Raw genomic sequence first — 6,241 nt, forward strand, 5'->3', positions numbered from 1 at the left:
GAGAGAGATAGAGAGAGAAATGGCAGCGTATCCTCCCATGGCGGTTGGTTGTTCAAGAACTATTTCCTTTAATATAATGATATGGGCCATTGAGGGTAAGCTTATTGGCATTGCGTGGGACATTAATGAGTTTTTTTTTTTTTTTTTTTAGAAGATTTTAATGAGGTTTTAAAACTTAAATTTGGACGCATAGATTTCGAATTGAATCAAATGAGAATCGGCTGGGAATCAATGGAAATTGGCAAAAACCTTACAATTTGAATTTGAAAAGAAGCAGCTAAAATTTTTATATATACCTTTATTTTGAATTTTTAGAGCTTTGATTCAAAAGTCTTACATATTTATCTACAATTAAGTTTCAACGATTATGTTATTTTATTGATTAAAAAAAAAAAAAAAAGATGAAGATTGACTCTAAAATGGGTTTTGAAAATGATTACAGCACGCGTGTATAGATTTGATTGAGCAAAAGCCATAAATATATAGAGGGTGCATCTTCTTGTTACCAAATGGCAAAATGATAAATTGTAATTTCTTTTAATTACCTTTGTCTTGTTTCCAAAAAATTATTTAATGTAACTGCAAAATATATTTTCAAAATAATTTGAAAATGAATTGTTATTATTAAAAAAAAAAATTCAATTTCAATTAGGCAACTGAAATGATAGGTTTCAAACTAAAAAAAACGTATGTATACTGGGTTGAAATCGCCTGCAATTCTGATCTCGTACAATTCCGTGCAATACCACCTTCAGTCGGTGACACGTGTATTGATACCAATACAATGGTCCAGATCTGGTACAACTAATAAAACATTAAATCAGTGAAGAGGTATTTAAATCAGATCTGGACCATTGCATTGGTATCAATACACGTGTCACCCCCTGAAGGTGGTATTTCATGAAATTGTACGAGATCGGAATTGCAGACGATTTTTTTCCATATATACTAGAAGGGAAAAAAAATTAAGTTACTTTTTTTTTTTTTTTTTTTACCAACATTGGTTTGAGCAAAATTTTCCCAATAAAAAGATCAAAAGAAATTGAATATATTAATGAATATGATATCTTATTTATTTAAGATATTATGTTCTTAGTCATAGAAAGTAAGTACAGTCATTGTCTCATTGGAGAAGTCGTGCTCAATATAATATAGAGTGAGACACTCGTACCACTCCATCTATCCATGTATCCTTAAATTTAGGGTCTCCTCTTAAAGAACCTTTTTTATTTTCTTTTTCATCTATCCACCATATTTTCTTCAACATATCACCATCCACAAATTAAAAAGTTGGTGAACGAATCAAAAGAATCATCCATATTCCTACAAATTAAAATTTGGAAGAACAAACAAAAGATTTCCCTAAATTTTTTTTTTTTTTTCTGTGTGTGTGTTTTTCATTCAAAACATGCATAGATCTTGCTACAAGACAATTTTCAATGATTTTTTGACTATTTTTTTATTAAAAGAAGATGAAAAAATGAGGAAAAGTAAAAAGAAAAAATCAAGGTGAATTTATATAACAACAACTCAGTCATATCCCACCTAAATGGGGTCGGCTACATGGATCCATTCAAAGAGAATAGTAAAAATAAAAGTAAAAAAGAAATGAACATTACCAATATCCGACGTTTTGAAATAATGAGTATTAACTGCCGGCATTTGTGTTTTGTACCTCTTATGTTCGAACACAGTTTCATGTCTTCTTTTTTTTTTTTCCTGTAAAACTACAATTTCATGTCGATAGAGAATATATTACCATGTAACACAAGTTGGGACATCAAGGGTGGAAGGACAAAAGGAATGAGCCACCAAAGATTAAAGAAACAAAACAGATTTATTTTTTAGCTAACAAAAGGTATCTAAGACTTTGCTTTGACTTGTCTCGTAGGTCTATACTGACCTAACAATCACATGAACTAAGTCATACCGAGGTAAAACACCTTGTGTGAGTGGCTCCAAGAAAGTAAGAGTCAAACTCAGAACCACATATTTCTTAAAGCAAATGTTTTTGCAAGGGAGTGTAGCCCCTACACCAAAGCACATGGGAGATGAAATGATCAGCCCACTCTCCATGAAAGGAAAATGATTTTTTTATGAATACTTTCTTGTGCGTTCCCGTTGATCCTCACACACGTGCAAGAATGCACTCCCACACAGGAAAAACTTCCCCAAATTTTATAATGCGTCGTAAAAGTTTTCTACTTTTTTTTTTTTGGGAAGTAAGAAGGTGGTTCTTATTTGACTTCACCTTCCTTCTCAAGTCTCAAGTTGCAAAAATGATAAATGGTCATTAATGAGAACCTGGGAGTGGATAAGAGCTGCCAGTACTAGTGTCCTTAGACCAGAGGTTTTGTTGATATCCTTCCACACTGTCTTTCCTCTGATACTCTTCTTTATTTCCCACCCTCACCCCCACCCTACCATGTTTTAATGCCATTCCAGTGTTCTTCTCCACATGGTGTTGTATTTTCATACATGGCTAGTTGGAACATTGCAAGGGCAAGAATTTAAAAAAAAAAAAAATTTCCATTAGATTTCTTTTGAGAAAGTGTTCTGAATCTCCTTTCTAATAGAAGGCAGAGATGTCATTTCACAAGGGAAAGTGAGAGAGACGCACACATGGTAGTGCTGGCATTGTCAAAGTTTCTAAATGGGCTTCTACCTATCACAAGGGCTTTGGGATTCTCCCTTCCAAAGGACTAATCTCTAAATTATAGAGCAGTTTTTGCCCATTGAACCTTAATAAAAAATTTCTCGCTTCGGTTGCGTTTGGCTATAAGGGAAATGGGAAGAAAAGGAAAGTGAAGGGAAGTGAAGCGATTTATTTTTCCCTTTTGAATCATTTAGTTACAACAGAAATGAAGTTAAATTAATTTACTATAGTTGTTTGGTTGGATATAAAATATATGTAAAATTTTAAAAAACTAATAATCCAACCAAACTTCTCAAAAGAGATTTTGGGGGGGGGGGGGAGAGTACTTTTCAATCCAGAACCCACCCAACTCCTCAAAATTTATATTGGTTATGTGAATCAGGTCATTCAAGGTATGTACCAAATCAAACCAAATGTCATCAGATTCTATGTTCTATCACTAACCAAAATAAACCATTTCATTCTATATATCAAATGAATGCAGCACAAATAAATATTTAAAATAATATAAAATATGATCACAAAGAAAATAGTAATAGATCACAAGTGATAACGACCGAGCGAGGTGAGAGTCGAGAGAGTGGGAGAGATCATGAGAGTAGGGTTTTTGGTGGGGAAACAAAATGGGCAATTTTAATGGTCAAGTGAAATTTTTTTCACATGTAAAATATATTTTCCTTGCAATCAAACATTTAAATTTATTTTTTCTGGGAAAAAAATTCCACTTTACATAAAAAATTTACATTCCCCTTGCAACAAACAAAGCCTGAATGTTTTTTTTTAAGAACTACTCCTTTACAACTCTTATCTATAACTAAAATATTTATCATGCACAGAACTAAAATGTTATTCTTTGGTGTCTGTCTCTGTTTTGACTGAGAAATGTGTCGCCGGGCAATCGTGGGTGTTAAGGTGTCCTAAGGGGCAAAGTGCATGTCCTGGGCGGTTGCAGGCTGAAACTTTGGAGTTTGATTCTTTTCCATTGGGGTTGAGTGGCTTGAGCCCATCCTCAAACCCAGCACTATATTTTTTCAACCCAGTAGCCGACTAGCCATGCTAGCAAACTCTTGGTATATACTTTTGGGCAAAAAGAAGATACGGTGTGAGTTTCTTCTTACAATTTCTTTAAATCCTGCCGTGGGCAGTGGGAGAATTTGAATCAAATTGTTAATTTTTTACCATACAACCATTAATCCCTACCGATACAGGCAATCTGATCCAAAACCAAATCCTCAAGCCATAGTTCAACTCATTCTAGATCAACGGATGCCGAAAGTTACTCCTGGCCAATGTGTTTGACTCCTCTCCTAACTAGCTTGTTCATTGGGAAGCTCTTCTTTCTTGTACCTGTTCAAACTTTGATTGAAATGAATATAAAATATAAAAATAACATCTTTTGTGATTTTAATTACTTCATCTATTCATTTTGAGCTAAAATTATACCAATAAAATGCTTATCTAGTCCCCCAATCACATGAATTAACACATGTATTGTCATGTGACAAATAGTAATGCATTATGCTTCATTAGGCAAAATGTCAGGAAAGAAACCCCAATAAAAAGTGATTGAAAATATGCAAATACATGGAACAAATTCAACACACACTTTTCTATTTTATCCACATATATAACTGAAAAAAAAAAATTACAACCGTCTATAACATACCCAATGTTTTTCACCCCACTTTATATCAAGTTCAATTCCAACCAAAAACCCCATTGGAAATTTTCTTTTTATATCTTCATATCTGTAATCTCAGTACAAATGAATTCATTACATCACCAAAACCTCCTCGTACCTCCTTCTCATCTTGTGGGCCTAATGGCTTGGTGGGTTTTGGATATGTTAGCTCGACTGACGAGTATAAAGTAGTTCGTTTGATTCCACCCGTATATGGCCTTGGAGGAAGTCGTCGTAGATTCACTACGAAATGTCTTGTCTTTACCTTAACGAAGAGAAGGGGTTTTTCTTCTTCTTCATCATTTTCGTCATCTTCACCATGGGGTTGGAGACGCATGGTAGATTCTCCATACCAGGTCAGCAAGTATCACCCAGCTTTTGTTAACGGAGCCATCCACTGGTTGGTGTACTATTGTTCAAGAATTGATGTTGAGTTCTATGATGGACATATGATTGATCCTAGAAATACAATCGTCGCGTTTGATGTGGAAAAAGAAGAATTCAGATTAAACAAACATCCTAGATGTCGTGATCTTAGGTCTTTCAAATATTCTGATTTTCAATTGGTGGAGTTGAGAGGGTTACTATGCCTTTCGTGTGTTGAAGGTTCCAAAATGGACATATGTATGTTCAAAGACTACCACTACAACAAGAGTGGTACATGGGTGAAAGAATACAGCATTGTCTTGCACCCTCCCTACCACTATCAGGCCCAAAGGGAGAGGGATGATCATAATAATCGCTACAAGGAGGACGATTATGACTATTGTGCACCTAGGGATATAAAGGACAGAAAGGTGCTAATTGAGCCACGTACCACAGGTTTAGGCTATCGTCATCTCCAAATGAAAAGTTTTGAAGGATTTATTAATAGTAAACGAATGCCATATCTGCGCTCCAGTTTCTTCTACACAGAGTTTGCGCTCACTTAAAACAAAACAATCAGCACAGGTACATAGTAGTACTAGTACATACTATGCTCTGCTTTTTATTATTTTCTTAATTAAGTAATATCTAACAAATTAAATGTTATAAGTTACGTTTGGTCGCTATCTACTGAAGAAAATTTATTACTCTTATTATCATGAAAAAAATTTATTACTCTTATTATCATGCAGGGAAACATTGAAGAATTAACCTATAAGAAAACTGTTGAGTGCCTTAAATTGCCCTCATGAGAGCAAAGTTTTCAATGTAGACGTTTCATGTTCTTGTGACCATGATGATCGGTGAGCCATATTCTTCATTCCTTATGAGGCTAGCTAGTTAGGTGGGCTATGGAATAGTGGATGTTCCAAGAATGTGTATCAGATTTTCTCCCCACTCCATATTATCATACTCTTTAAATGTTATAATAGTGGTTTGTGTTCCAAGAATTTATCCTACTGCTGGACTGTTGGAGTGGTGCTATTATTGGAAAATGTTTTGTAAAGCCAGCTTGGAATCTTATAAGAGAATTATTTTCTTTTATGGTGCTCTTTCAATTATTAAATTTGAGTAGAAAGAAATTTTGGAAGATTTTAAGGCTCCAACAAGTCAAACCTCTTCCTTGAATACTATTCCATTTTAGAAGATACTAAAGATGTGGCTTTTTTTAATGAATCTAGCGGCAAGCCGGGCTGGATTTTTGCAAACCCAGACAAGCAGGCACAAGCTCTTTCACCCTCAAGCCTAGGCCGGCCAAACTTGAACCCAGGATAGAAAATTCGCAACCCAAGACTGTCTGGTCTCAACACAGCCCAGCCCGGCCCAAAACCTGAAAATAAACCACAAAGTGGCGTATGTTTTATTATCATTTCTCAAAGCTAGCCAAACTCGAAAAAATCAAGTGGTCCTTGAGTAGGTAAAGGCTTCTAGGGCCCAAGTTGCATCTCTAATATATATATATATATATATATATATAC

This window comes from Macadamia integrifolia, unplaced genomic scaffold, assembly GCF_013358625.1.
Source record: "Macadamia integrifolia cultivar HAES 741 unplaced genomic scaffold, SCU_Mint_v3 scaffold602, whole genome shotgun sequence".
NCBI lineage: Eukaryota > Viridiplantae > Streptophyta > Magnoliopsida > Proteales > Proteaceae > Macadamia > Macadamia integrifolia.